We start from the raw sequence: 22,137 nt of genomic DNA, 5'->3' as shown, positions 1-22,137 counted from the left end.
GAAACTTGCGAATAAAGCAAAAATAGACTTTCGAAAATGCGGATTTAATACGTCACGCGGCGTAAACTACAAGGATCCCTCGAAAGAGCTGTAATCGAACTCAGCAAAAAAACTTTGAAAAAGACCAACTATATTTCGTACATCATATGACATCACATCACATACACAAAATTTGATTAAAGATAGTAAGAAATTCTGCCCCATATCGCACCCTAACTGCGAGCCGTATAGGAGTTCCATCACTACATAGTATAAAACAAAGTCGCTTTCTCTGTCCCTATATCTTTAAATCTACGCAACGGATTTTGATGCAGTTTTTTTTAAAAGATAGTGTGATTCAAGGGGAAGGTTTGTGTATATAATACATGAACAATATAGTAAAGAAACACTGATAATTTTAGAAGTTTGCGATGTGATGTCGTATATAAACAAATTCTGTAGTATATTCAGTATCAGTATTGCACCCGTGCGAAGCCGGGGTGCGTAGCTAGTTGATTATAATATTCGATTATGATAATTACATAAACATAACCACATTACGGAAGGTGACTCAAATATCCAAATAACCTATAAATAAAAGATTCGACCGAGTATCGCTAACGTGCTCCTCAGAATTGTTCCGTTCCCTTCCGTTCCGTTACTTTGTCATGGATCCTGTGCTCAGAACCTTACCAAACTTTCACCAAATTACCCTTGAAGTATATATTTTATAATAAAAAAAGAATTATCAAAATTGGTTAACGTGATTTTCAGTTATTCACCTATTTGTCGCGCATATACATAATGCAAATTTAAGACTTATGTCGTTTTCACATGGATACCATCATCGGAAAAAAAAATAAAAAAAATGGGACCCCACGGGAAGCACTACCTTTCAAACAAAAAAAAAATTATCAAAATCGGTCCACCCAGTGAAAAGTTATGAGGTAACAAACATAAAAAAAAAAAAAAAAAAAAAAAAAAAAATACAGACGAATTGATAACCTCCTCCTTTTGGAAGTCGGTTGAAAAACGAATCAAAACAGAGAAGGAGAGATCAATTTCGAGGCCCGCTTACATAGTGGTAGTAGTATGAGCAAGCGATCCCGTGCCAATCCCCGAAAAAAAATGTGTGGAACAATCGCAGTTCTTAAGAAATGTATGAATATGATGATATCAGATGACACCGAAGTAATTATTTTGACTTACGTTTAACATAAATTGAAACAAAAATTATGAATATCTGTTTAAATATATTTTGATAATAAAATAAAATATTAAAATCAAAATATTCTTTATTCAACTAGGTTCATAAAAGCATATTTGAGTCGTCATTATATAGCGTTGAATTAAATGTGAAACCACCGTTTCGAAAAGTATTTTCCGCCAAAAAGAACTGAAACTCAGTAATTACTCTTTTCGACCATTTTAATTACAGAGTATGTCAGTAAAGCACAATTTCATTTTTATATATATCCTGCCTAGAGATCAATCAATACTAAGGACATGCTTTTTTATTTTTGATATTATCTGGTATTGAGTATGCATTATTTATTTTTATTTATTATTTTTTCTATTAATCTATACAGTTTGAGGGTATCACAAGAGCTATCACCATGTTAACATTTGAATGTTTCCGTATGTAACATACACGAACATTTCACTTAAAAATAAAAAGGCTATTAATAATATAAAGTAACAAACAGACACATTAGTTACGTAAAATAAAGCAAATTTATACACCAATGCATTTCTTTGTGTATAAATTAAGCAATAGTGCTATAACATATATTTTTGAATTGTCATTTATCAATACGTAAATGTCAGATGTAGGAAAAACATTCGCATTTTAATATCCGATGTAACGCACTTTATTTATAGCATACGCCCGCGCCGATCTCCTGAAATCTCATTTTAAACGTTCGTAAAATACTATCGGGTTTTTCTGTCAAGGAATATAGCTAGTAGTGTATTGCAACTGCAGTCTAAAGGATCAAAACGTCTTAATTCCCAAAGTTGGGAAGCTTTGACAATGTAAGGAATGGTTAATGGCGGTGATAACCATGTAAAATCAGGTAGTCTGTTTGTCCGAAAAAAATACTAGCTCGTATATCTTTGTGGACTGACTGTCTAGTTACTCACACACTTTCACTCATGCAAAATGCAATACACATTCGCTAAAGTAATTTTCTACATTCTTTCTTTTTAATTTCATTTAGTATTATATTCCTAATTGATGAGATTAAACCACTGTAATTGTGTATATGTATATACAATTCTAATTGATGGCACTTTGAAGATGTAACGGACGTTTAATATTTCGCCAGTAAATATAAGCGGTGATCACACAGATACCTTCAGATGACCCATTTGGACAATAAATCAAAATTGAAGTATTTATAAAATATGCCATAAATAAACAAATTCATAAGTTACATATACCTATAAATATTTTAATCAAATTTTTAATAATTATGACTATCGATTTTCGACCATTGAACTAACATTAGTACATAATATAATTACATTAATCCCCTTAATATTCCATAATTCAATCAGATAATCAAGTGTTTGGAGTAATAACTAAAACAGCTGAAATTGTTCAGTTAATCAAACAAATATTCTTGACATTTCGATTGCCCTTCATTATTCAAACGATTATTATGAAAAGCCTCTTGGTATGTCTTTGAAATTTGTATCTTCTTGTTAAAAGCACTCAATCAATTTACCAATTTTCTTTTTTACTTATCAAATATATATTTTACGAGTACTATTACTCCCTAATGATTTCAAGGTAGTTTTAATAAATTTAATTAACAATTGATATATGTTCTTATATTCAAAACTATTTTAGATACAAGATAACGATCGTTTTATATTATTTATATATGGTATATAGTCAATTAAACCTAAGATCCGCAATATCTTCCTACTTAATCATAATTTTTAATCACTTAGTGGAACTAGCTTTCGCCGGCTTGTTTTTCCGAACCGATACGACAAGGGAACCTTCAAGAAAAGAGCGTACTCCTTCCTCAAAGGCCAGCAACGCACCTGCAGATGTCCATGGGCGGTGGTAGTCACTTTCCATCAGGTGAGCCTCCTGCTCGTTTGCCACACATAAAAAAAAGACTTCATTGTGCTAAAAACAATATTAAGTCATAATATTTTAATATAATACTTGGTATTTTAAAAGGTTCTGAAAATACTTGACATAAGTCCATGATATTATATATTGATAAATAATTTCGAGCCTAAAAATTAAGAAAAAGAAAATATTTATTCCTATATTCATATAATATAATTGTTAGTTTAATAATTTACAATTTTGCATTCCATCGTGTTGTGAATAAAGTCTAAAATATAATACACACGGATGAGCAGTCTGATGCGTAACAACGTTTTCTTTATTTCAAACACTAATTGTTTTGAAGAGGTTTGAAACTTATTGCACCACGCTATTCCTATAGAAAGTAGATACAAAACTGATGGTACATATAAGATTTGAAATGTACCACCTGACCTATCCAATAGACCAAATTTATGGCCACATGACCGAGATTACGGTGATCCATATATATATATATGCATATATCCATAATATCAGCCCTGAATTCCAAACTAGCCTTCATTACTACGACATTCCAAGAATAAATAATATTTCACTGATTTTCGATATTTCACTCGAATCATTTTATCGATTCTTTTTTTAACTTTTCTTGACAATCGCCACTCAGATTTCCAGACTATTTTTCGAATGAAAAATTAAATAACTTTTTAATGAAATGGGGTTAGAAGTTAGAAGTTGGCTTATCGATCTTTATATCTAGACAAATGATCAATAAAGCAATCCCACTGATAATGTTATACAAGAGCACTACTATGCCATTGTACTTCGAAGTGGTTTTAGCTAGCCTAGTCTTAGCTATTTTTTTTTCATTAAAACAAAAATCTTCTCCTGGCGTACCTATGCATACCAAGTTCTCAAATCAAACTTTCATTATATATAATCCATTTCACATCATCGTTAAGGAAGGCATCGAGTACAAACATACGAACATGCGTTTTCTTTTAAAGAGAAGACTATTAGGTATTTGATTCGACGCTGTATCAAGCCGTGTGTCCCAACATAATCCAAGCGAGCTAAACAACAGACTTTATCAGTCAACGCCTGTGGGAATAACACTCAGGTTTACACCATAATTCAGCCGAGCAAACTTCTCCTTAAAATTAATTAATGACTGCATCACATTTACGCCACACGAGCTTTGTAGTCCTTTTGTTTATATACGAGATATGTGCGAGACAACCGTGGGTGGTTTTAACCTCCGGTATTTTATAGTGGCATTTTAATTTTACACTCCGCACGAATATTTCAATTAGAAGATTTTGTCGTTCCATTCTGCGTCGTGGGAGCGTTATTCGAATTATTTTTACGAGAACGATGGTCACTTTCAAGGGGCACATTTACTGAAGTAAATAAAGGAGGTACTGTGGCTAAAACAGGCGGTTTTAAACGCTTAGTATATATGGGTTATCTTTTATCCCCTTAACTGTATTGTCATTATGATGTCAGAATAATCTGAATGATCGATGAATGATCTCTAATATTATAGATTTCGATAAATTATATTTATTTTGGACCGTCAATTATTATATCTAAGTTTGGTTATATATTAACTGACGGGCATTTCTATGATAATGTTAACTGATGTTATTGATAGGTACAAATTAACATTTGATGAATAACTTGGTAATAGGGTTCTGTGCAAATCCACCTCGTACGTACTACATTACTTATTACTTTCAGTAATTAGTATCGTTGTTGTACAGATTGAAAGGTGAGTAAGCCAGTGTAATTGCATGCACAAGGAACAGATAAACACGATTGGAAAGTGGTCACAAATATATCGCCAATGCTTGAACAACCTTGGGAACTAAGATGTCATGTCTGTTGTTACTGGCTCACTCATTCTTCAAACGGGAACACAACAATATTAAATAATTTTGTTTGGTGACAGAATTCCTGGTAAGTGCGTAATACATAACACAAAGGGCTTGTACAAAGTCCTCCCATCGAGTGAATATATTATATAAGTCTTTTCAAAAAGGCATGGACAACATTATGAGAAGCCTGAATTTTTGAGCAAAGCTTAGCCGTTAAAATTACATAAAATATCATAGACTAAGAGGGCGTAGTATGAAATTCTGATGCTTAAACTAGGAAAAACACACGCCGTATTTTAGGTCAACCAGTCAAGCGCCCCGTGAAAATTAAAATGTAAATAACAGGGTCAGTACAAGAATATTATTCACGGTTAATAAATCATATATTAATTAATATGATTATTTTATTTCAACGTATGGAATTGTTCATTTTTGATTGCATACAATAAGACGTTATCGAAATAGGTCGCCGAGTCGTTTGTGCAGAAAATTCGATACTGTAAGTCTACCAAGCGAGTCACAGAGAGCGAGCCCGTATATTATAAAGTTTTGAATTGAGATATTGGGTTTTTTGGTAAGGTCTGATATGTACAATAGAATTTATTTTTTTAATTAATTAGAAATTGGAATACGGTTTCTAAAACCTTGCATTAAAGTTTATTATCTAATCCTTTTGATATTATATATGTATTTTCTGTTTTTAAAGTAAGTTAAATTATACATAAATAGTTGTCCTATTAAGCTAGAAGTATCTTACACTTGGAACTCTTACGAACTCTTACGAACGCTCTCCTTTAAAGAGGAGGCGTGGAGTTTACTCCATCACGATGGTCCACTGCCTTTTAGAAGCTATGAATACAACAGAATTTCAATTGCAAACTTCACTTCTCACTATTGTTTCCTTCACTACTTATCACAAAATTAATTCTCAGTGACAATTTTCTGTTTTTAGTTAAAATGCCCGCGTTTTTTCTACTGGGCTATCTCGAATGTACATATCATAATTAATTTTACGTAGTTATTCGAAAATATTATCCAGCTTAGTAAGTGAGCATCACATAGACATTATGGTGTAAATCAGTCAGTGAATTCAATGCCAATCACGCCATCTTAGTTCTTATCCAATGTGTAATTAAACTGTCTCTCTTCAAACAAAAAAAAGTATGGATATTTAATCTATTGCAATATCTGACCACATGCTCTGTATTTACTTTTTTCACCCAAGGAAGAATGGGAAAACAAAAAATTCTATTGAATCAACACTGGCTAGATTTCCCATGAGTGCGGCTGACCGACAGCTTGTTGTGAAATGAGGTCCGTACACATAAGAGGGTAAATTTCGTTACAAAAAGTTTGTTTTACGATTTATTGAAACCGTAACGTTGATTAGATTACATTCTCGAACTCGTGTTTATCGATGATGTGATAAATGAGGTTTATATAGCGTAATAAAATGTTACTGCTGAAGGCACTATTGTGTTTCTTAATTAACACAGCGTTTTAAATAATGGTCGCGTTTGATAAACTGGTTGTTAATTACACATCATGCAAATAGTTAATTAATATTTTGCAAACATATTACTCCTATTACTTGATTAAGTTCTATCAAAAACTCTTTTGTAATGCGGTGTCCAAAAAGTTCAGGAAATAAATTGGTAAAATTGCTAAATTAAACAAAAAAAAACGAGAGGTTTTTGTAGGATACTCGGTTAGAACGAACTGGCTTTTGCTTTATTATAATATATATTTAATAAAATACATTATGAAATTAATTAAAAGGATAGAGAGGAAACGAAAGAGTGGGAATTATAGCCTGAAGAAGATATTATGCTTACGACACGTTAAACAACTTTGTTCCAAAAAAATAATAGCACCATAAAACCGACATAACAGTACTGCATAGCACTCGCTAAACATGTTAGCACAAGTAAACAATAAGCAGGAGAAACGAATGGTAATTAAAAAAAAGCAAACAAAGATATTATAATGAAGATAAAATACATGCAAAATACTGTCTAATTTCACGCAATGGCATAGCAGGTGATAGGAAATTTGCGTTGTTGAGCTGCTTAAAAAGTATTTGCCCTAACATCGAAGGACAATTATATTCTGGTGTAAAATTAGACTAAATAAAAAAACAAAGATTTATAATAGAAATACGGACTTAAACTTTTATTTTTAACGTACTAAGAAACGTAAAATTCGTAAATGGCCCACTGTTAGGGTAAAGGAAAATCGGTATTGAAATTGATGAAATAAGATCTATACAGGTTTTCTGACGACATTTTTCATTTATTGCTGGTCATGAGATGAATTATAATTACTAATTAAGGACATGAAAGTTTATGGGTGTTTGCTTGGATTTGAAGACGCGATCAATGGTAATAATGCGCGCGTTCACACACACCAGGCCATTTCGGCTAAAATGTAATTTATCGAAATTTATACTTCAATTTTGAAATATAACGATCTTTCAACTTACATTACTTATTAGTAAGTTGAAACACGCGATATTAAATATTATATTTGTTCATATATAATATTTTCTGAAACGACAATGTGCTCAAATATATTTAATTATAGAATAAAGAAAGTGTTCTTCAATCGATGCGCTACTGAGAAAAGTTGGTAAGTTAATTTTTTTTTAATAAAAACAACTTAATACTTCGTTAATTCTTCTTCTTGACAATTACTCAACAATGATATGTTATTAAAGTTATTAATTTCGGGATATTTACCATGTTTTTTATTTTTGTTCGGTGGAGCTCGATATTTAGACATTATCTAAGAATGTTTTGTTCACTAGACTGGTACGATTACAAAAACATGGTAAATATCCCGAAATTAATAACTTTAATAATAAAAATAACCATGTTAGGTGTTATAAAATCACCGTAATCCGTTTATAAACATTTATTAAAAACTACAAAACTGGTAAAATAAAATGTTAACTGTAAATAAAAATTTCGACGCGAAGTGAAAATACGTACAGAATTAAATATTATAAAGTTTCCTCTTTAATGTCAGATCAGGAGAATGGAGTCAGATAGTAAGTAAAATTTTCACGAAAAAATTCAAATTCTATTTCCGAGAATGTTCGCCAAAATGAAAAGTACTGGCAAGAAAATTACATAGAACATCTAACAGGCACGACTTTGAAAACTTGTTTAATCTAACTTGTGGTATTCCTACTTTTATATCATCACAAAAAAGGGGTTACGTTTATTTCATTTTAAATATAGAAGCAAAGGATTTAATCGTTTTATCTTTATTATTTACGTACTAACGCTTTTCAGTCTTTAGAAAATTTATGTGATCTTAAAAAAATAAAAATAATAAGAGGTGACATAGGAGACCCGGTCCGAACAAAGATGTCGCTATATGTTATGTACTGAATACCATACAATAAAATAAATTAACAAAATTTGAAAATAATAAATATGACAAAATTATTTTTTTTTATTATTAAAAATCCATCTAAATTAAAACAATGACAAATAAAGTTTCAATTATATTAAAAAAACCGTATACAATAAAAAGAGATATAGAGAAAGGAAAGAGAGGTATAAGTTTCCTAGAGAGGTCATAACGGTTTTTTTTATAACGTGAAGATTTCTGCTAGTTCAGTACACTGTAAGCCGTGTAAAAAAGTTGTTCCAAAAATTGAACAATTGTTATTATGAGTATTCCTGTTTTGTTCTCTTTGCTGATAATAAATCCGCGAGGTTTGGGTCAAGTTATGTGTTTGAATATGAAGAGAGGTAACACTACCAATTGAGCTGAAATTCCGTAAGAACTTTGTACTTCTGACGATTAAATCTGTAATTTCTCATTTTTATGCTTTAAAAAGAACTTTCTTCTTTTTTTATGTTATAAGTGGAAAACGAGAAGGCTCACTTGGTGGAAAGTGAATCACCACTCATGATCCTTTACAATATCCGGGGACTTGCAGGCTTCCACTGTCATATTACATAATATAAAATTATATTTATGCCATAAGACAAAAATACTTACTCCTTAAAAGAGACGAAGAATATTTAGAACTATTTTATTGCAATAATCCAAGTTATAAGCCAGCCTCGAAAACTTCTTCGGCCAATTATACAATTACTATATTTATTACAAATTATCATCGTGGATGATTCATTGTTTTGTTTATACAAATGATCGCACAAAACAAATAACGAAGCAAAATATCACACCGGTTTTTTTGTGTTTATTTTTTTTGAATTTTTTTTGAACCCTCAAGAAAAGAGCGTACACCTTTCTTAAAGGCCGGCAACGCACCTGCAAGCCCCCTGGTGTTGCAGATGTCCATGGGCGTTGGTAGTCACTTTCCATCAGGTGAGCCTCCGGCTCTTTTGCCACCTATGCTATAAAAAAAAAATTGTAAAGAAAATTTTGATGATTTGTAAATATTCAATACATATTCTGTCTAAAAAAATTAAAATATTTGGTAAATAACACATAAGAAATAGTAATTTTGGTAATTATATACATGTTGGGCTAAGGCGTTGCTATGAGCTGATTTGTAATTATTTTATGTCAGAATTTTGTCACTGTCATCACCAGAACAGAAGATAATTTAAAAACCGAAAGCACGGTAATAACCAGTTGTATATACTCAGGTTTACGCTCGCGACGTATTCAAGACTATTGTTAAGAAAATTCGAGTAATCGAATGACCTTGTTAAAAAACTTAAGAAAATTCTCATAGTTGGAAGTTCTCCGTAAAATGATATTATAAGCTTGGCACTTGGAAAGTAATGTTTAAGTTCTGAAACAGTTTTGAATGAAATGTCTATCTACGGTATTTCAGCTTGTTTCATTTATGAAAATTATTATTAGGTAAAGAAGACTTTGCGAAAAACCTTTTAAACCTTTTGGGTAGCAACTACTCACCTAAAGTAACAGCCTGTAAATTTTCCACTGCTGGCTAAGGCCTCCTATTCCATTAGGGTGAGGGTTGGAATATGTTCCAACCCTCACCCTAATGGAATAGGATTCCTGCATGTGTCTAATTTCTTGGTGGAACATATTCCACCACGAAATTAGACACATGCAGGATTTCCTCAGGATGTTTTCCTTCACCGCCGAGCATGATATGAATTATAAACACAAATTAAGCACATATATATAGTGGTGCTTACCTGGGTTTGAACCCGGAATTATCGGTTAAGATGCACGCGTTCTAACCACTGGGCCATCTCGGCTCAACTACTCACCTATCAAACAGCAATACATATTTTAGTGTTTTGGTTTGAATTGAAACATAACCCAATAGTACCAAGTACTTTCCACATTGATGATGGTGACTATAAAACATAAGATAACCTATGTTCCAGTATGACTACCAATTAAAAATTTAAAAAATATCTGTAAAAAAGATTTAAGTGCTAGCGCATCAGCTGGATGAAGTTAAAATTGAACTGTGGATCAAAATATTTTACAACGCAAACAAAGCTAATTTCTTTTGAGACTCAACATTATTTCGAATACATTTTGGCTTAAAGATAATTTTCACTTTAGCCTGCCAGAGTATCCTCAATGTTTTCATAGGATAAAAGCTATTACCAAATCCAATTTAAATAAAATTCCTCAAGTGATAGAAAAATAAACCGAGAGATGGGACAATAGACGACGTAGATGACAAGAGTCTTTTGTTCAAATTCAGGCATGATATTTCTATGTTTTTCAATTAGCCAATTTTATTTTTAGAATGCACAAATTCATATTATTTGTTAACAAGAAATCTACTTGGAGATCCTACAGTGGAACGCTAGATTTTTACCGTCATGGAACATTTTCATTTAAATACTTTTTATTAAAGATGAATATGTAATGTCTCATGACACATCTCAATATGAAAATTCAGTGATGACTGTCTGAATTCGGGCTCACAATCATCAGTTGTTTAATTAACATGTACAAGTTCTAACAACTGAGCCATAATGGATAACTCTCACATTCCATACAAAGTGATGTGATTCAATGAAAAAGTGATGGCGTAAAATTCTGCCATTAATAAATCTTCTCAAACGTCAAAATTACGTGAATGTGGGTATAAGGGTTTTTCTGTTGAGCAGAAGATCGGAAGCTCTTTTTACCAAGCTGCTCCAATTTGAGATTTCTTTGAATGTTTGTCATACCAGCCGGCCTTTTTATTTACAAAAACAAATCAAGCACATGAAAGTCTATCCATTTGCAACCGTAAATTAGTCTCTGGCCTGGCTCCATTTATTGATGCACCTTTGAAATATTCCTCCGACTCCATTGTGTAGGTTAACTTCCTTAATATTTCGACTATCACTTGCATATTTGCATGTCTGGCTGAATGCCAGGATTTTGTATCGTTCAGTTCGTTTCACATTTTCAATTCGTAACAAGACAAGAGTTGGTTACGTTTGACACAAAAATTTGCATACGGAAAACCGTGGAATTTGATTTATGGTTTTACTTAACTAGTTCATGTTCCCCACTAATATCTGTATTTAATTGCTTAATAAATAATACTAGTTTGTTTTAAACTTCTTATAATTATAACAGGCTTATACACAACTTCGGTAATAAACAAGTCTTCCAACGAAATGTAAATTATTATGAAATAATTATTGCTTAATATTTCTTCTTTAAAATATTGAAATGCGAATCTTTTTTTTCCCTCCACGGCTAAAATTATTTATAATGAAATGTAATCCTGAAACCATAACTGCTTATGCTATTCCTCTATTGAACTCATTGGTTGTTCCAATATGATACAAACATTGGTGGTGGAATTTATACCATTAACTTTTCAATGAATGTGAGTGTTTTATTATCCAGTTGACGTTCAATGCACATACATATCTGCAAGAGATCCATCTAGCCGAGATGACCCTGTTGTGAAAAACGAAGAAAAAGAACTAGTGCTCCATTTTTAATATTTGCTGGTTCAAATCCAGACAAACATCAGCCAATTTTCAAGCACGTAATTTGTGTTTATAATATATATTGATCTTTGTGAAGAAACACTACGAGTAAACCTACATGTTTCTAATTTCAATGAATTTCTGCTACGTGTGTATCCACCAGCCCGCACTGAAGCAACATGGCAGAATAAACCTAAAACCTCTTTCTCAAAGGAAGATAAGGACTATAATTACTTTTTACTTTTTTTACACTTCTTAGTATCTTAAATTGTTGTTATATGACAATATTTTATAATTATAAATAAATTATTAGTAAATTTGAGCTGAGATGGCCCAGTGGTGAGGACGCGTGCATCTTAACCGATGATTTCGGGTTCAAACCCAGGCAACCACCATTATAAATATGTGCTTAATTTGCGTTTATAATTGATCATTCATGGGAAAGGAGGCATTCGCCCAGCAGTGGAAAATGTACAGGCTATAACTTTACTTAACTTTGCTTTAGTTTATTTTAATTAACATTCCTTACTTCTATTTCTTCCGGTGAATAATTATGATGAAGAAAATATCTGTCAAAACTTAAAGAGAGATAAATCAGTAACAACTTCTTTAAATGCAATTTAATTTATCTTAATTAAAAAATAAAAACTTACATTGTATAAATTTAAATATATTGCATTTAGATTAGTTGTATTACATTACTGATTAGCGTATAATGTTAAGTACACGTAAGTAATATTATTTTATTAAAAATAAATCTTAAATGCAACGCGTTAACATCCAAAATAGGATAATATTTTATAAAGCACGAAATAATAATTTCACATTTAACGTTCGCGTAATGAACGCGCATAATCACGTCAGTTTAAGTGTTTTTATAACAGCAAACGAAAACGTAACACAGAAATTTATATTGAAATTACGTACGTAATAAGTCACAGTGGTTGTTGCGTTTTCAAATTAAATTCAGACGGTACTAACATCGCAACCTGATTTTACGTACGTCTGAACTTTTCACGTAACATTAAAATAATGCGACGGCGAACCGCCTTTTAAGGTATTTTAATTAATTATTACACTGGTACGCTTAGCTGAAGAGTAATTCTGATTTTCTAATTTCACACAGCTTCCGCTTATCGTTTGCAGTTTAATTTGAAAGTAATAAAAAATAAAAAATAAAAAAAATATAATAATGCTTTTTTTATGGAGTAGGTTGCCAAACAAGCATGTGGGCCACCTGATGGTAAGTGGTCACCATCACCCATAGACAATGACGCTTTAAGAAATATTAACTATTCCTTACATCGTCAATGCGCCACCAACCTTGGGAACTATGATGCTATGTTCCTTCTGCCTGTAGTTACACTGGATCGCTCACCCTTCAAACCTGAACACAACAATATTGCGTACTGTTGTTTAGCGGTGGAATATCTGATGAGTGGGTGGTACCTACCGAGGCGGGCTTGCACAAAGCCCTACCACCAAGTGACTTTAATGACATTTAACTATAGTTTGTGTTATGTTTATATTAAAGTTTATTTTACATCAAACTTTTTTATATAAAAGGCGGATGGATAGATATAGTTTGGATAACACCAACACGCATTATAGCAGCGTGGTGGAATCTACTCCAAACCTACTCCTCAAAAGAAGAGAAGGCTTTAGCCTTGCAGTGGGAAATTTACAGGCTGTTGATGATGTTGATGTATCTACAGCGAATATAATAACATCAGTAGTTACTCTTTTTCATGATTGAATTACATAGTTAATTAAATATAATTAAATTCTTTTTGCATACGCGGCATTAAAATTAATGAATAAAAATTCCATATTTTTAATTAATCTTTTAATGAGTGGAATGCCTTTTAATTAATGTTATCTTACATAGCGTACTTATATATTTACTTGAGAGTGATAAAACGTTCGCTAAGTTTTTTATTGCGATCGTAAACATAATAAATTTTATTTATTGTTTATTTAAAATTTATAATAAATACTTTGTCATAACTCATATTACGAATGCAAAAGTCGCTTTGTTTGTTACAACATATTAAATAAATAAATAAATATGAAACAACATCACATACATAACCCTGATCCCATTGTAAGTAGCTAAAGCACTCGTGTTATGAAAAATCAGAGGTAACGACGGTACCAACACCCAGACCCAAATTTAATGATAATCTATATCGACTTAGCCGGGAATAAAACCTCAGAGTGGCGTACCCATGAAAACCGGTGTACACACCACTCGACCACGGAGGTCGTCGATTATATTAAATATGTATTATTAAACTTATTAAACGAATCATAATGAAAGTTTTAACGTTACACAAAACCCCATACATGTGAACGAGGCCACGGTCAAAAGCTATATAAAAAAAAAACAACATTTTAATATAAAAAAGATATAAAATAACAAGGTAATAAGTACAAAAAAATATATCTATTTTATGAAATTCCTTTAAAATTAACTACCAGAGATATTTCTGAACTTAAGTACCTAGTAATTTCCTCTGTAGTCCTCAGGGAGTATTCATCTTAGCACTCACACGCGGTGTTACTCCCTTTATAGCTCTTCTGACGCGACAACATGCTTATCCTTAATCTTAAATGTTTAAAGGCGTATTTTTTTACCCAACCTTTCTTATCTGTCTTTTTAAAGTCTAGAAATTTATGTCAAAAAATCAAATAAACTTAATGAAATATTTTATGAGGCAATTTTTAAAAGTAATATTAAATAATTTAGATACTTATTCAAACACTAAATAAATACTGTTTCTTAGAAGTGAAATTTATTTTATCTGCTAAAAAAAGCAATTATAACTTATTCCATATTATTATACAATACCTATATAATTTTTATAAGCCCAGAGATACTACCCACAAATTATAAATAGTTTATATATTCTACCGCGATACTTACAGTTATTATGTTTAAAGTTTGAAAGGTAAATGAGCTAATGTAACTGAAGGCACTAAAATGATACAATTTCCCAATACTTGCTTACTCAAAAAAAAAAAACACTTTTGAACGTCATTTCACAATTAAGTTTAGCTACCACCGGTTCGGAAAGTAGATTCTACCTCGAAGAACCGGCAAAAACTCAGCAGTTACTCTTTTTCAATTTCAAATAAGACAAAGTCGTGTTAGTTAAATACAATTATTTAAATTAATATATCCTGCTTGGAAGTCAACAGGTATTAACTCCACACTTTTTTTTTAATCTATAAAATCTTATAATTCTTAATACTTACTTACGATACAACTGTCTTTTGGCAGTGGTTACCATACAACAACAACAACAACAGCCTGTAAATTCCCACTACTGGGCTAAAGGACTCCTCTCCCTTTGAGGAGAAGGTTTGGAACATATTCTACCACGGTGTTCCAATGCGGTAGATACTTACTCAAACAAATTAAAATATATCCTTAGGTTATTAAAGACGATTGTAGCAAAACTGATCGCTACACCTAAGCGATGATACAGCAGCAAGAAGGTTTTATTAGAGCTTAATCGACGCTTTGTTTTGTGGCAACGAAGCGAATCTTCCGAGCACCTGCAACAAAGAAATATACCGGTAGCTTTAGATGATTTCGCCTAACGACCGCTTTCTCTTTCCCTGGTCGTGCAGTTATTTACATTCTTAATATAATGTCTTTCTGGAATATTTTAGATACCGCCCAACTTACTTGCAAAATTTTTTATCAATATATAAGAGTGTTAGGACAAAAAAATTCAGATGAACTAATAACCTCATCTTTTTTGAAGTCGGTTGAAAATATAATATAATCAAACAAGACTGTGCAATTAGTGGACCAAGAGATTTACCTGGTAGCTTTCCGAAGGATTCTGAGATTACCATTCTGACTTCAGATATTTTTTTCCGTAATAGACATTGGTACTGCAAGAAATACAAACAATTTGCTACATGGCCAATTTGTCATTAACCTTGGAAACTAAGAAATAATGTCCCTTGTTGTACTTACACTGGCTCACTCGCCCTTCACAAAGGAACACAACGATACTAAATATTGGTATTTAGTTTCTATTGTCCCCTAACGGCTTGCATAGTCCTTCCACCAAGATCATTTTTGAATATTATAAATAATAAGTTTATTTCTTTAATAATTATTTACGTTAAGGTCGTAAGGACACATTGAAAGTGAGGGTTATTTGTACATTCATTTGCAATTTAAACAATGTCAAATCACAATAATTTATAATTAAAACTGTATTATAAAGAAAATCCTACATTATGGTATATATTAATTAACACAGAAGCCACAAAAATAGCAAATCAAATCTTAATAAAGAAGCCAGCAGTTTATTTAAGACGAAATTTTGTCAGTAATGGCCCAGTTGAGGTTTCAGAACAAGATGTTAGCACAATGGCCGTTCATCCATTGTTATATAGCCTTTGTTCCTCTAAGTAGAAAATGAAAGGGTTCCTCTTATACTTCAAGCACTTGCTGATAAATTTAATACGACAGCAATACGTTAATAGCTTTAATTATCCCAGAATATGTCGGACGTGTATAACATTAACAGTCTGAAAATTTACCGCTGCTAGGCTAAGGCCTCTTCTTCCTTTGATGAGAAGTTTTTGAGCATATGACACCACGCTGCTCTAATTTATATTGGTGGATACACAATACACATGTGGTCGAATTCCGTTGAAATTAGACACAGGTTTTTTTATGTTTTCCACTGAGCACAAGATGAATTATAAACAAAAATGAAACACATGGAAATTCAGCAATGCTTGACACGTTTATTTGGTCACCATATGATCATATATAAAATAAAATAATAAAATCAAATTTATAATTTTTTATATTATCACTAAATTAATGAACAATTTTGCATAAAATATATAAATTTATTATTCGCCAATGTCACTTAGGATGAAGAAGACACGAAAGACACTGATTGGTACGGTTGAGGAAACAAACTCAATTAAATTTTGAATACTAGCATTGTAGTAGCAATTTCCTTGTTAATCCTTAACCTAGAATAACAAAAACATTAAGGGTTAATAATAAGGTATATTAAAAATAATTGTTAGTACTACAAACTATGTATACATACTATAAAATATAACACTTTATTGGACTATCCACAACCCAATTTACATTTAATATATTTATTTACATAGAAAAGAACAAAATGGACTAAATTCTTAATTTATTGTTCAATTATTTAGTATCTGTAAATATAAGCCAATGCCAAAACACTGCTTGCAAAATTGCATAAATCGTGAAGGCGTTACAAACAGTTAGCTCAATTGTCATATTAAGTTAAGATATATTTAAAGGTCTAAACACAACGTCCAATTGGTCCAAATTGAAAAGGTAAAAATAAAATAAGTTTTATTTGCAGAAATTTTTTAAACCTTATTTATTTCGATAATGATTGCGTGCCACTTAAATTTTACTAAAGTTATCGTTATTTTTTATAAATAAAATGAAAATAAAAACAATGATCTATATATTTTGATATGTATGACGTTGATAATTATTATAATTTCTTTATTAATTTCATAAATTATTGGTACTTAATATTCTCGCATTTAAACATTTGGCAGCGTTTCGCAAGCGCCCAGTCCAATTATTTGCTTTTCGAGTATATTGGCATAATAAGCTTCATACCAAAAACTATATTGCTACTATTTAAAGTAGGAAGGTTAGTATAAAGTCTTATCTATCTATATATATATATATATACTTCGATAATATCGACACAATCAGGAAAAAAGTCATATAGTATCAATGACCCCACCCATCAGATGTTCTGTCGCCTATAAGTAATACTTATTATTCCGATTTGAAGGATGAGTGAGTCAATGTAACTGCATTAATAAGGGATGTAACATCTTCGCTCCTAAGGTTACTGGAGCATTGTTATGATGTAAAAGCAGTAAATATTTCTAACAGCTCTAGTGTCTATGAGCGCTGATGACTATTTATCAACAGGTGGTCAAACGCCAGTAACTTCAGTCAGTCTTCAGCTTACGTCTTAGAAGATTGGTTATCATGACTGTATTAGGCAAATAAATAGCTTATACACTTCCATGGAATTCAAGTTTCCTTCATAGCAAATTTCATCAAACTCAGTTCGTTGGTTTGGCAGATAAAGAGCGACAGACCGACAGATAGACACACAGACAAAGAGAGATACAGAGAGACAGACAGACAGTTTTACTTATAATATTCGTATAGATAACACAATAATAAAAACGTATTAAAAACTTATTTAATAAAAATCATATCAGAATCAAGATTTGACGTTATAACATCCGTCCAATAATTTAAAAAGCGTTTGCACTTTTAAAAACAGAATGCGATTTTGATCTCCCTAATTTAGGACATCGTAATATCTGATAGGCGGCTTTACTTTTTTAAGGCTTATCCTGCGGTACGCCGACTCCCGCTCCCATTAATCAGTGTCAAAGTCCGGGGAAAGGAACCCTCAAAAATTCTACGTTCCCGACCATTGTTTGGAATTCCTTGTCGATACGCTCTAGTAATGATTCGAGTAAAACAGATTAAATCTTAAGATTTTTGTGCAAATTACAAACAATTTGTAAGTTGAAATAAAAAAAAAATGGTGTCCACTAAAAGATTTTAATTACTATTGTAATGTATTCAACAAATCATTATTATACATCAATGATCGTTTTTCAACAACAAGTTGTTATTAAAGTTATTCCATACTTATTATTCCTATAAAACGTTCTTATACCACTTGTTTCTAAAGATCAGCAGATGAGCAAAATTAACTGTGAGTGGTCAACACCACCCATGAATATTTGCGCAGTTAGAAAAATTAAAACCATTACTTTTCAATTCGCCGTCAACCTTGGGAACTAAGATGTTACGTCCTTTGAGTCTTTATTAATACTGGCTCACTGAATCTACTGAAACCAGAACACAATAGTATTAATATTGCTAACATTTGTAATGCTTAGAATACATGTGATGTTACGTGCGTGAAGTGAAATGTTCCTTAGAAATAACACCCCATTATAGAAAACCTTTATTTCTCCCGTCATAACCTACGCAAGCCCTGACTTTGCCTACATCAAGGCGTACCAATTTAAAAGACTAATAGCTAATTCATAACCAATTTCTGCTTATCGCTGAAGACTCCTCATGGTACATACGATGACCTCCACAAAGACATCGATTCGATCTCCAAGCACCTCTAAATATTAATAATTACATTTATTGTGTATTTTTAGAGAGCGCCAACACAACACACCAGTCCCTTGATAGCACGAGCATGTTTATATACCTCATTTAGAAGAAATCTTCGAGACTCAGGAAGAGACTCAGGCGGTCTAACCATTTCCTGAATGTCAAAGACGATAGCATCACTATCGCAATCGCCCCCTTCATAGGAAAAATACTGCACACCTCAAACTTCAACGTTTCAGCCGGCCATAAGGTCCTAGACAAGTGACGTCACGAGGGCGGTAGTGACGTCCATCAATCAATCAGTGCTACAAGCAGAAGCGCTTTCCACCCACACTGACTGCGATCTCATGGGAAATACGCTCAGGACGAACGACACTCGGAAACCCGAAAGGGACCAAACTTCAAGGCTGAGTCTTGTGCTCGTCCATTCGCATGGAGACGCTGTAATGCCGTTAACAGCAAAACGTCACACAAATACAAAAAAAAACCTAATATTTCTGTTTGATAATGGAGTAAGTAACTACCCAGATGAATTTACATAAAACCTAATCAACAAATACTTACGTCTTCATTATATAACGAACAAAAGTTCGAAGAATTAATTATGAGAATGGTTTGATACACGAAACGACTTCTAATCAGAGAAACCAGCAATTCTTATAAGTTTAAGTAATGACTGATAAGGTCGTAAATTCTGAGAATTTCGCGAGAATTCCAGATTAAATTCAGTCAATTCTATTTTAGTCTACAAGTAAATCTATGTCAAGAATTTAAGTGAAATTTTAATATAACGAGTCTGCGTCTTTATAGCCCATTCATTCTGGTTAAAAAAGTATCCTAACATTAAACAGAGTATAATCTCTCGTCGTGTTAGTTTAAGAAGTGAAAATATATAAAAATAAACCAAGAAAAACAGTCAATATAATTTTCTGCTTATTTGTCAACCTATGTTTTTGACATGGTTTTTGACTCTGGACAATTGTCCCATTTGCATATTGATTGAATCGTTTAAAAAATTCATACAAACTTTTTTGAAGATCTCATAATAAATAAAATTTATACTAATTTTAACTTGAATTATAAATGTGAACAAAAAGTGACTCGAAAACGACCAAATCTTTTTTCTCATTCTCATCGGTAAAATCTTTAACTACCTACGTCTTTATCTATCTTTTAGAAAGCTACTTTACTAATAATAAATATAGGCTATACTCGTATATTATTTCTTTAAAAACTATATTTCAGCCTGTTTCAACTGAAAGCGAAACTGTGTCAATCAACTAGTTCATAATAAACAAGGAACGGCTGGACGTATTGTAATAAAAATTGGCTTCATTCTATGAGGACTCGTCGTATACGTCGTATACTATCACGTGAAATATTGAAAGCTGACGTGCTACGCAATATTAACACTTGTGTCCTTTATATACTACAATTATCATATTCAATTTTGCATATCACTTTCCGACACGTGATAAGTTCTGTTTTTGTTGTAGAATAACTCTATTAATATATATTATATTGTATTAAACAACAACTAATTTCTTTTTTGTTCCATTTGCTGTCGAAACGCCTGGCTTTTGGAGTAGTTGTGCAAAAAGCTTCATCAAAAGTATAACACCTCGCCTCATTGCCTCCACTGGTGACAGGAGGGCTGGTTCGTTTTTTGCCCAGAGGATCGGTATTGCGATTCAACAGGAAAATGCTGCTAGCATTCTTGCCACCATTCCCCGCGGTCAAGATTTACACAGTAATTAGTTTTAGTTCATATTTATATATATTTAAGCATTTAATGTTATTGATTCTTATGTTAACAACAACAATAGCCTGTAAATTTCATGAGATTTTTAATAAAATAATTGCTATTGTTATTTCATTATTCGAACGATTTTTTTTATCTGTTCTTAATATGTAATATACAGCGAAAGCAAATTAATTACAACCAATCCACCTCGTTTTTTCATTTCATTATATACTTCATATATATGACATGTACTTAATAGGAATATTTCAATGTACTGATAACATAAAAATAATATTTTAAAGGTCTCATTTCCCATCTCGTAAGATTTATTCACAATCAATTTATTAATTCAACGTGAAGTTAAAATAAATCGTGAAGCAATCCTGTCAGAGCGGGCAAATGGCCTGTTTTGTTTTAAACCATCGTTATTCTTGACGGAGTCTATTGTTCGGACAAAGAAAGGAGTCAAATTGGAAGGGATTATTCATTTCTCTGAGCGCCAAAAGGCTTGCTTTTAAAGTTTCAAATCTCTGTTTGATGATTCTTAATAAATTCGTTTTACGATAGCTGTTTTGTTCAGGAAATAAATGAATCCCTTGTGTGATGTTTTAATATTTGAATAATTGGATTGAAATTACTTTTGTTTTATTTGAACGAAACTAAGATTGCTTTTTTTATGGATTAGGTTAGCGGACGAGTATATTGGCCACCTGATGGTAAGTGGTCACCATCACCCATAGACAATGACGCTGTATGAAATACTAACTATTCCTTACATCGTCTATGTGCCACCAACCTTGGGAACTAAGATGCTATGTCCCTTGTGCCTGTAGTTGGCTGGCTCATTCACCTTTCAAACCGGAACACAACAATACTGTGTACTGTTGCTTAGCGGCTTGAAATGTATATCTATAAATAGTATATTTTTTAATTCTATCTGTACCTCTTCTTTGTTCTTCTACGTTTCAACGAATTTTGTTACCGTTCCCTAAATGGGCATTTTTATTACACAAAGAAAATTTGTACATAATGGTTATATTGTGTCGGTGTTTTGTAAAACAAAAATCTGTGTCCGCACGATTACATGGCTAAAACTGGCTTAACCTTTAGTAAACCCCGAAACAATGTACTTAAAAAATGTACATCTGTATAAATCCTTTAGGGAAGGCATATCATCCCTTTTAAGGTACTCCTAATGTTAATTTTATATTTATAACATATTATTAAAACAAAAAATTAAGGTTATTAGAGATGCAATGTTTTCGAATTCAACAACAACAGGCTGTAAATTTCCACTGCTGGGCTAAAGGCCTCCTCTCCCTTTGAGGAGAAGGTTTGGAACAAATTCCACCACGCTG

This window comes from Vanessa cardui, chromosome 13, assembly GCF_905220365.1.
Source record: "Vanessa cardui chromosome 13, ilVanCard2.1, whole genome shotgun sequence".
Classification (NCBI taxonomy): Eukaryota; Metazoa; Arthropoda; class Insecta; order Lepidoptera; family Nymphalidae; genus Vanessa; species Vanessa cardui.
Note: the sequence above shows the minus strand (reverse complement) of the source record.